Here is an 11,707-nt window from a genome sequence, read left to right as displayed (position 1 = left end):
GAAGGTAGTTGCAGGGCTCAGATCCTAGAGGGTCTTGTAGGGCCTGGTAAGAAGTTTGGATTTCAGTGGCTGGGAGTTCTCTCTTCCCAACCGCTGCTTGGAGCATTGAGTAGGTAGATGAGTCCTGGCTAGGAGGTTAGCAAGAGAGGAAGATGCACAGGGTGTGGATAATAAAATTACTAAGCTCATGAGTAATAGCGGCCTGTGGGTTCTTCTTTCTTTCTTTTTCTTTGGATGTGGCTTAAAAGTGGCTTGTAGCCCGTTAGAGTTACGGCGCTTCAGACCCAAGGCAGCATCTTTTATGAAAGAATTGCTGTTTATTTATTTATTTATTTATTTATTTTTGCTCTCTCTGTTTATACAGATAAATGGCATAACAGTCTTAGCAGCTTTAAGTCTCTGATGAGTCAGGTTCCATTTTTCCATCTTCATGCCGGATTTTGTTTCCTTTTTTCCCCCCCAAAGGATATTCTTCAAGTGTTACTTTGTTTTTCCAATTTTATTTCTATACCCTTAATCTTACCAAGCAATAGGGTAAATAACATGTGATGTCTTTTAAAATTATAAAAGTGAGGGGCGCCTGGGTGGCTCAGTGGGTTAAGCCGCTGCCTTCGGCTCAGGTCATGATCTCAGGGTCCTGGGATCAAGTCCTGCATCAGGCTCTCTGCTCGGCAGGGAGCCTGCTTCCCCCCCCTCTCTCTCTGCCTGCCTCTCCATCTACTTGTGATTTCTCTCTGTCAAATAAATAAATAAAATCTTTTAAAAAAAATTATAAAAGTGATGTTCGCTTATTGTGGAAAATTTGAAAAATACAGAAAAGAAGAAAAAGCCACCCATATTTCCACCACTCAGAGAAACACTGTTGATGTTCTGAAGAAGTCTCCAGTCCTGGAGCTCTTAACCTGAACTCCATGGATAAAATCAGAAATTTATCTTTAGTTTCATTATCTCAATTAAAATGTAACCTTTTTTTGTTGTTATGAATGCAAGCAACAAATCAGTTAGTACTAGCAATACTTGTTACTCTGATAGAAAACGCAAATATTTCATTTCACAATAATTGTTATCTCCAAATGTCATTTCCACTCATCACTATTTCAAAATTGCAGTAATTATTAGACCCACTTTTATATCTTACTAACCTGTCAATAGAGACACATACAATACACACTAAAAATATTTTTTTAAAGATTTTATTTATTTATTTGACAGAGATCACAAATAGGCAGACAGGCAGGCAGAGAGAGGGAGAGGAGGAAGCAGGCTCCCTGCAGAGCAGAGAGCCCATGCGGGACTCGATCCTAGGACCCTGAGATCATGACCTGAGCTGAAGGCAGTGGCTTAACCCACTGTGCCACCCAGGCACCCCACATACTAAAAATATTTTGGCAACTATTTTAATTCAAATGTTTTTAAAATCCTATGTATTGTATTCATTTTAAGACATTATGGTGATAAAGGTTACCAGATTTACAGAGGGTCTGTGACACAAAAAAGGTTAAGAACCTGTGCAAGTTCAGAAGGTTCACAACTATAGATCATAGAAAGAGAAAAAGGCACTTAATGTACTTAATTTTTTTGAATATTAAATGATTCAGGGTACATAGTGTGGTAATATAATTCCAAAATCCTTATAACTCCTTTGTTCTTTCAGATCACAGTGTCATCTTAACTCTGTTCTGCAGTTTGAGACCTCAGTAGAAATTGAATTTCTATGTATTTGCCATTTAGCTAGATGCCATCCATGAAGTGATAAGTTCTCATGAACATGACAAAATAAAAAGGGCAATGAGGGAGGGGTCCCTGGCTGGCTCAATTGGAAGAATATGTGACTCTTGATCTCGGGGTTGTGAGTTCAAACCCCATATTGGGTGTAGAGATTACTAATAAATAAATACTAAATAAATACTAATTTATACTATTTATTTATATTTATATCTATATTTATATTATATATAATTATACAATACAATTATATAATATATTTATATTATATATAAATAAACATATACTATATATTTATATTTTATATATATTATATATTATATATATTTATTTATATTTATACTAAATAAATACTAAAAGAAAATGAATATGCTTTAAAATAAAAACAGCAAGGAGTGGTTGTCTTAGCTCTAAATGTTGGATTTCAAAGTATTGATAAGCCTCAGAAGTTCAGTAGAATATATCAGCAAAGAAGGACAGCTGATGAAAAGAGCTTACTTACCAATTAGCAAGTTTCTCCAAGAAAGTTTATTATCTTTTTGCAGGGTCACAACCAACATATGTACTCTGTATTTATCAAGATAGGCTGTTATTTTAAAAACAAAACAACAAAAACACAATTTCAGAGGCTGAGCACAAGTGTTTAGTTATTACCTCTCTATTCCACTTGGATGCTTGTAGTCAGATGCCTTAGAATTTCTACCAAGAGGTTATTTGGAAACCCAGGCTTCTTCCAGATGGTGACTTCATGATCCCTTGGGACCTTGTCATGCTCCTCTCCATTGGATCCTCTGTATCTGGCCAACAGATGAAGGGCAAGAATGGGAGATCATGCATGGGAGGGTTTTATGGCCAAGCCTTCCACCCACATTCCACTGGCCAGAATTTATTGACTTGCTTATACGTAACTTCAAAGGAGGCTGGGAAACATGGTTTATCGGTATGCCCAGAGGGGAGAGAGAAATGATTTGGTAAGAACAACTACTAGCCTGCCTTTGCTACATTTTCCAAATAATACTGGCTACAAGAAACAGAAAATATATTTGAGAGAATTGAGCATTATGGTCACAGTACACAGAACTAATCTGACTTACTTTTAGTAAGATGGGTGTTAGTTATTTATACTAGTGAAGTTATTCTTGGAATGAGTATCTATGAACATGAATAGTAAGAAAAAAAAAAATCTGATCGAAGTGCCTGGGTGGCTCAGTGGGTTAAGTGGCCCACTCTTGATTTCATCTTGGCATGAACTCAGTGTCCTGGGATCCAGCCCTGCATTGGGCTCCATGCTAAGTGGGAAGTCTGCTTCAGATTCTCTTTGCCTGTCCCTCTGCCTCTCCCGCTCATGCTCTCTCTCTCTCTCAAATAAATAATCTTTTAAAAAAATAAAATAAATAAATCTTTAAAAAAAAGAATCTGATCAAACCAGTTAACTCTATTTTTATGGCCCATGCTGGGTTCTCAAAACTCTTTTATAGAACCTTCATTTTTAGTATTTACTTGCACTTAAAGATTGAGTAGTTGTTCTAAGACTCCTGTCTCATACTGTAGTTTTTATTCTATTTATTATTTTGTGATAAAGCATTAATGAGTGCTGCTGCTGTGTTAACTGAGAGTAGGTCTCCTATTTAGGACCACTTAAATTGGGATGAAGAAAGCAAAGGCCCATATAAATGAAAAGAAATTCCAAATAAATAGGTTTATAAAAGAATAAATATTTTCCATTATATCTCAATTGTATAAAAAGCCAGTGAAAAGAACTTATAAAGCTTCTTGCAATTTAGTAAAGTTGATTGAGAAAATAATTCCCTTTCATTAAAATAGATAAATCTAACACATTTCATCTTTCTAGGTGGGATACATCACCCTCCCCGTATGTGGATGTGTTCACCAACCTGGAACCTCTCCAGATCTCATGTTTTGGGGATTTTCTTGAGGTTTCATCATGTAGCCACAATGAATCATTAACCCCAGACACCGTGGAGTGGCACTGGGGGAAGCTGTTACCACTCAAAAGGGACAAAATCCACGCTCTGCACTCAGTCTTCTCTGCTAGTACTCCAGTACCAGGACTGTAGCTCCTCCTAACAGCCTGGTGAAGTAGAAGTCTAGGTTCCCCAGCTGGCAGGAGTGGGGAAGGGATGCTTTTTTTTTTTTTTTTTTTTTTGTAGTGTATGTCTGTAGTAGGTATGTCTCAGGAAAAAAAGTTTTTTCTGTCTTCCTGGTTTGCTCCTTACTTTGTTCTTTGGCTAGAGAAGGCAGGTTTCTATAGAGAATTTCCTGGTTGCCATTTTCTCCAGCCCCCAGTCAGGGATATATAAGGCAAAAAGAAAACCCAGGGAACACACTGCTGTGTCATAGTGAGATCTCTAGACCCGTCTCTCCACTTTTCAGATTCTTCTTTTGTTTGTTTCACATAAGATGTCCAAGGATTTTATCTATTTATTTATTTATTTACTTATTCATTTAAAGATTTTTATTTATTTGAGACAGAGAGCACAGCAGGGCAAACAGGAGAGGGAGAAGCAGGCTCCCTGCTGAGTAGGGAACCCTATGTGGGGCTTGATCTGAGGACCCCGGGGTTCATGACCTGAACTGAAGGCAGATGCTTAACCGACTGATCTACCCAGGCGCCATGGATTTTATTTTATTCTATTTTTATTTTTTTAAAGATTTTATTTATTTATTTGACAAAGATCACAAGCAGGCAGAGAGAGAGGGAAGCAGACTCCCTGCTGAGCAGAGAGCCCCATGCAGGACTCAATCCCAGGACCATAAGATCATGACCTGAGCCGAAGGCAGTGGCTTAACCCACTGAGCCACCCAGGCGCCCTAATTTATTTTTTTTTAAGATTTTATTTATTGGGGCGCGTGAGTGGTTCAGTTGCTAAGTGTCTACCTTCAGCTCAGGTCATGATTCCGGGGTCCTGGAATCAAGCCCTGCGTCGTGATTCCTGCTAAAGGGGAAGCCTGCTTCTCCCTCTCCTACTCCCCCTGCTTGTGTTCCCTCTCTCGCGATCTTTCTCTCTCCCAAATAAATAACATCTTTTTAAAAATTTGTTTATTTGAGAGCAAGGAGAGAGAACATGAGCAGGGTGAGGGGCAGGGGGAAAGGAAGAGGCAGACTCCCCACTGAGCAGGGAGTCCAATGCAGGGCTCTATCCCAGGACCCTGGGATCATGATCTGAGCTGAAGGCAGACACTTAACTGACTGAGCCACCCAGGCAAACCAAAAATGTCCAAGGATATTAGCTGTTCTCAGTGGGAAGAATAGGGAAGGGTATATCTACCGCATCTTTTAGAAGTGGAATTTTCCTTATCCATTTAAAACAATTTTTTTAAAGATTTTATTTATTTATCAAAAGAAATGAAATCTTGCCATTTGCGACAACATGGATGGAACTAGAGCGTATCATGCTTAGCGAAATAAGTCAAGCGGAGGGGCGCCTGGGTGGCTCAGTGGGTTAAGCCGCTGCCTTCGGCTCGGGTCATGATCTCAGGGTCCTGGGATCGAGTCCCGCATGGGGCTCTCTGCTCAGCGGGGAGCCTGCTTCCCTCTCTCTCTCTCTGCCTGCCTCTCTGCCTACTTGTGGTCTCTCTCTGTCAAATAAATAAATAAAATCTTTAAAAAAAAAAAAAAAGAAATAAGTCAAGCGGAGAAAGACAACTATCATAAGATCTCCCTGATATGAGGAAATGGTGATGCAACATGGGGGCTTAAGTGGGTAGGAGAAAAATAAATGAAACAAGATGGGATCAGGAGGGAGACAAACCATAAGAGACTCTTAATCTCACAAAACGAACTGAGGGTTGCTGGGGGGAGGAGGGTTGGGAGAAGGGGGGTGGGGTTATGGACATTGGGGAGGGTATGTGCTTTGGTGAGTGCTGTGAAGTGTGTAAACCTGGCGATTCACAGACCTGTACCCCTGGGGATAAAAATATATGTTTATAAAAAATTAAAAATTAAAAAAAAAAAGATTTTATTTATTTGACAGAGAGTGAGAAAGTGCAAGTAGGGGGAACGGGAGAAGGATAAGCAGGCTCCCTGCTCAGGATTTGGGGCTCAATCCCAGAACCCTAGGATCATGACCTGAGCTGAAGGCAGATGCTTAACCCACTGAGCCACCCAGGTGCCCCTAAAACAATTTTTACTGAGGTGCTACCATCCATGCAGTAAAATCTACTCTATGCCTTACGTTTTCCTACTCTTAATGGTGTCTTTTGGTGAAGAGAGGTTTTAATTTTAATGAAGTCTAATTTATCAATCTTTTCTTTTATGGTTAATGCTGTTTTAGATCTTGTTCCAGATAGTTTGCCTGCCTCAAATTATGAAAATTTTCTATTCCTTTTTTTCCCTAAAGCTTCTTTTACTTTTCATATTTAGATTTATGATCCATTTTGAATTAATCTTTGTTTGATAGGAGGTAGGGGTCAGTGTTCTTTATTTTCCCCCACTAGCTTGTCTTTTTAAAATTTTTTAAAAATTTATTTAATTGAGAGAGAGAAAACACAAGTGGAGGGGCAGACTCCCCACCAAGTAGGGAGCCTGATGTGGATCTTGATCTGAGTACCCTGGGATCATGACCTGAGCCAAAGGGAGATGCTTAACTAACTGAGCCATCCAGGTGCCCTTCCCCCAATAGCTTTGTTGAAAATACCGTCTTTCCCCACTGATTGCAGTGGTGGCTTTGGTGTAAATCAAGTGACTACTTTTGTGTCCGTCTGTTTCCAAACTCTGTTATGGTCTGTTTTTCTATTTTGTCTTTTCTTGTATCAACATCAATCTGTCTCAATTACTATAGTTTTATAGTAGGTTTTGATTTCTCATGGTGTTGTCTTTTAACTTCAATCTTTTTCTTCAAGATTGTGAGAGTTGTACTAGATTCTTTGTATTTTCCCCACAAATTTTGCTTGGGTTGTATCAAGTATCAAGTCTATCATTCAATTTAGGGAGAATAGACGTCTTAACTATGCAGAATCTTCCAGCCCATTGACCTGGTATATTTCTCCACTTATTTACTTTTTCTCTAATTTCTCTCAGCAATATTTTGTAGTTGTCTTGCACATCTTGCTTTAGACTTATTTCTAGGTGTTTAATGTTTTTTGACATTTTTATAAATATATATTTTTAAAATCTTATTACCTGTCCTTTTTTTTTTTAAGGTTTTATTTATTTATCTGACAGAGATTACAAGCAGGCAGAGGAAGAGGGGGAAGCAGGCCCCCCGCTGAGCAGAGAGCCTGATGCGGGGCTCCATCCCAGGACACCGGGACCACAACCCAAGCCAAAGACAGAGGCCTCAACCCACTGAGCCACACAAGGTGCCCCTACCTGTCCATTTTTAATAAGATACGTTTTTTATTTTCCCAGCATCAAATTGAAATTATATAAAAGAAAATACATCTATCACCCTGACACCTAAACCAATAAATCTTCATTTCCCAAGGATTAAGTCGTCTTGTTTTAATGTTTTTATTGTTGAAAAGATAACATAATACAGAAGATTTTTGAATGAGAGAAAAATATTATACCCAATCCTAAAAACCTTTCAGTGTTAAATGTTACTCTCTCATTCCATCTCTTAATTATTGCACATTTAAAAAATTTTATTTTAAAGATTTTATTTTTTTATCTGACAGAGAGAAAGATCACAAGTAGGCAGAGAGACAAGCAGAGAGAGAGAGGGAAGCAGGCTCCCTGCTGAGCAGAGAGCCCGATGCGGGGCTTGATCCCAGGACCCTGAGACCATGGCCTGAGCCCAAGGCAGAGGCTTTAACACACTGAGCCATCCAGGTGCCCCTGCACATTTTTTTTTTAAGATTTTATTTATTTATTTGAAATAGAGTGAGAGAGAGAGTGAGCACAAGTGGGGGGGCAGTAGGCAGAGGGAGAAGCAGGTTCCCACTGAGCAAGGACCCCCACATGGGACACGATCCTAGGACATTGGGATTATGACCTGAACTGAAGGCAGACACTTAACCAACTGAGCCACCCAGGTGCCCCTAGTTATTGCACTTTAAAAAATTATTGTAGTCATAGTGTGTACAACATTTGTAATGTTAAAATGTAAACTGAGGCATATTAAAAATTTTAAGTTTGGGACACCTGGGTGGTTCCATCAGTTAAGCATCCAACTCTCGATCTCAGGGTTGTGAGTTCAAAGCCTGTGCTGGGCATGGAGCCTACTTTAAAAAAGTTTTTTTTTTTAAGTTTGAGCAAAAATCTGTTTGGGGGGATCCTGGGTGGCTCAGTCAGTTGAGCATCTGCCTCTGGCTCAGGTTGTGATCCAAGAATTCTGGGATAGAGCCCCATATAGGGCTCTCTGCTCAGCGGGGAGCCTGCTTCTCCCTCTCCCTCTGCCTGCTGCTCCCCCAGCTTGTGTACTCTCTGTCAAATAAATTAAATCTTAAAAAAAAAAATCTGTTTGAATAGGGCAATGTCAAACCAGAAGTGTTAGGAGCTCTCCACTTGACAGGAGATGGGGGAAAGACTTTTAGAGAGAAGAGGTGGAAGCAAAGCAAGAAAATTATGTGATTGCCTACAGCTTAAGGTTGCCTTATTTGAGAACTTATTTGTTGACTGTCATTGGTTGTGCTTGGGTTTAGATTTCTTAATCTTGAGGCATTTACAGGTTCGGTTTTAGTTTGCTTATGTAGGCAGCTGAACTATTAGAAACACTAATGGCCTCCCCGTTTAATTAAGCTAACAGTTATTAAAAATTAATGCTTGGCAAACATTTTCCATATTTCTTTTTTTAAAAGATTTTATTTATTATTTATTTTTTAGTTTTTTTAAATTACTATTTATTTGAGAGAGAGAGAGAGAGCAAGTGGGAAGAGGAACAGAAGGACAGGGACGAGCAGACTCTGCCCTGAGCAAAGAGCCCAACAATGGACTTGATTCCGTGACCCTGAGATCATGACCTGAGTTGAAACCAAGAGTTGGGTGTTTTAACCAACTGAACCACGCAGGTATCCCAAACATTTTCCATATTTCTACAGATTTTTGAAATAAATACCATTTAAAATAGCTGCATAGTATTCCGTCTTGTTAATCTTCTACTGCTTATTTAGTGTCACCCTGTTGCTTTCCTGTCTGGTGAAAATGGCTAGTAATTATTTCAAATAAGGAAGAATGACAGTGGAAAAAACAGACAACTAGGGAAGAAAGGAAAAATAGACACACAGAAATAGAAAGAAACCTATTAGAACAGTTAGAGCAGAAAGTAAGATGTGTTTTGTTTTTCACAGAGTCACATCCCCATCATGTGGCATTCCAGGATGGTTGTAAGGATCTATTTAGCAAGAGGCTTTCATTAAAGTTAACAGTCCCTGCTCCCCTTCCCTCAGGGGATTTAAAAAACTTGACAGGAGGTCCCGGAAACCAGCTCCAGGTAACAAAGCCCAGATACAAGGGTGGGTCAGGCCAGGTGGAGACATCGATCAGTGGGGGGTTGCATACTGTCTCCCTAGCTACCAAGGAGTATGGGCCACCCCCCCACCCCCTCACCCCCCACCCCCCCCGGCCCTTTGGGAGCCTTTTTGGCGCCAATCCTAATGAAGATGTAATAGGCTGGTTCAAATGTCTGCTAGCATAAATTGTAATTCAATTGGTCACCTAGCATCACTGCGGAGTTTCCTGTGTGTGTTGCAATCTCATTGGCCACCTGTGCATGGGCAGGCTCGACCGCATGGCCTTTGCCCTTGAAAGCTAGTCTGTGGGGGCGCCTGGGTGGCTCCGTGGGTTAAGCCTCTACTTTCGACTCAGGTCATGATCCCGGGGTGCTGGGATCGAGCCCCACATCGGGCTCTCTGCTCAGCGGGGAGCCTGCTTCCTCCTCTCTCTCTCTGCCTGCCTCTCTGCCTACTTGTGATCTCTCTCTCTGTCCAATAAATAAATAAAATCTTAAAAAAAAAAAAAAAAGCTAGTCTGTGAAACAGAGAAGGGTCACCCTCTCTTGTAAGAGGTTCGTCCCCGAACATTCGGTTAGATTCTTTATGCTTGGCACGAAATAAAGCTATTAATCCCTTCAGAAATAATACTCCCTTCAGAACTACTACTCCAGGGGTTCCTGGATAGCTCAGTGGGTTAAAGCCTCTGCCTTCAGCTCGGGTCATGATCTGAGGGTCCTGGGATCTAGCCCTGCATCGGGCTCTTTGCTCATTGGGGAGCCTGTTTCCCCCCCTCTCTCTGCCTACTTGTGATCTCTGCCTGTCAAATAAATAAATGAAATCTTGGGGGGGAAAAAAAAAAAACTATTACTCCAGTACCATCATTTTCCCCCTGATCCAGGTTTAACACTTCTCCCTTTTCTAGTTCCCTCCCTAATCTATAGCTAAGTATTATTGACTGCACCTGTTCAGTATTCTTAACATCTGTCCCTCATCCCCATGACACTAGTTAACGTTTTCCTCATACATACCCTCGACCACATTGCCTTGATTTATTTTCATACCTATTAGTATCCGTAATCTCTGTCTTCAGGAGAGGTTGGACTCTGTTTATCACAGTATCCCTAGAACATTGTCTGACCAATGGGCTCTCAAATACTTATTGACTCTCCCCGTCTTCTATCAATCATATTCATGCCTGTTAGCTGACATCAGTATTCTCACCGTTCCCAAAACACCCTGCAGATTCCTCCTAGAAAATCCTTAAGGCTCAGCTCAAATGCTAATTCCATAAAATCTTCTGTGTCCCATATAAGAATGATAATTCCATCATCAGAACTTTCATAACATAAAGAGATAAAGAGATATGACTTATTTTAAAAGACTCTTTCAGGGGCACCTGGGTGGCTTAGTCAAGAGTCAGACTCTTGGTTTCAGCTCAGATCATGATCTCATGGGTCATGAGATTGAGTCCTGCTCTGTGCTCAGCAGGGAGTCTGCTTGAAGATTCTCTCCCTCTGCCCTCCCCCACCACCATTTGTGAGCACTTTCTCTCAAAGAAATCTTTTTCTAAAAAAGACACTTTCATATGCCATTTAATATCTAACCATTCAATAAAAATTTATTGAACACCTCTCGTGTTAGGCACGGTATTAAATGACGGTAAGGCACCATTCCTGCTCTCAAAGAAGCTGCTCTTAAGGAGAAGGAGATAGTCCTTTAAATAGACAATTAGGGGCACCTGGGTGGCCCAGTGGGTTAAAGCCTCTGCCTTCGGCTCAGGTCATGATCCCAGAGTCCTAGGATCGAGCCCCACTTTGGGCTCTCTGCTCAGTGGGGAGCCTGCTTCCACTTCTCTTTCTCTCTCTGCCTGCCTCTCTGCCTATTTGCCATCTCTGTCAAATGAATAAATAAAATCTTTAAAAAAATAAAAAAATAAATAGAAAATTATAATTCAGAGGATTAAGTGAACCATGCCAGGAGTATTTAAAACCCTTGATCTATCTTGAGTTTGAGATTCTGCTTTTGGCCACTTCCTGTGTGAGCCCTGGCAAATTTGTTAGCCTTTGCAAGCGTTGGTTACCATATCTGAAATGGAGATGATAATAGTGCCTCTCGCATGCCTTGTGATGGGAATTAAATAACAACTGGGAAGCGGTGGGCAGGGATCTAGCATATGGTAACCATTCAGTAACCTTAGCAAATTCTGTGATTATGTCTAATTCAACTTGGGAGGTCTGGAAAGGCTTCTTCAGAAAAGGGACTTTGACATGGAAAGAGAAGAAATTAAGTGAAGGAAAGGAGGGAGGCGAGAGGAAGTGAAACTGTGCCCCACAGCGTTATAAGGTTACAACTGTCACCAGCAAGACCCCTATGGACAGCGTTCTTCCTCATGGGAATGTTAACCTTATCTTTTTGAGGCAAACAACAGGGAAAACTCCACAGCCTAGAGCACTGTGAGATTGACCGCTGATTTACAACAGAGCAGAGGGACCATGGAATGTCTGACAATTACCCGGACCTCATTATACCCTTAAAATCTCTGCCCAAGGAGGAGCACGAGCTTCATTAACATAACATAGGATACCTG

The sequence above is a fragment of the Neovison vison genome, chromosome 13 (assembly GCF_020171115.1).
Source record: "Neovison vison isolate M4711 chromosome 13, ASM_NN_V1, whole genome shotgun sequence".
Lineage (NCBI taxonomy): Eukaryota > Metazoa > Chordata > Mammalia > Carnivora > Mustelidae > Neogale > Neogale vison.
This window is presented reverse-complemented; position numbering follows the sequence as displayed.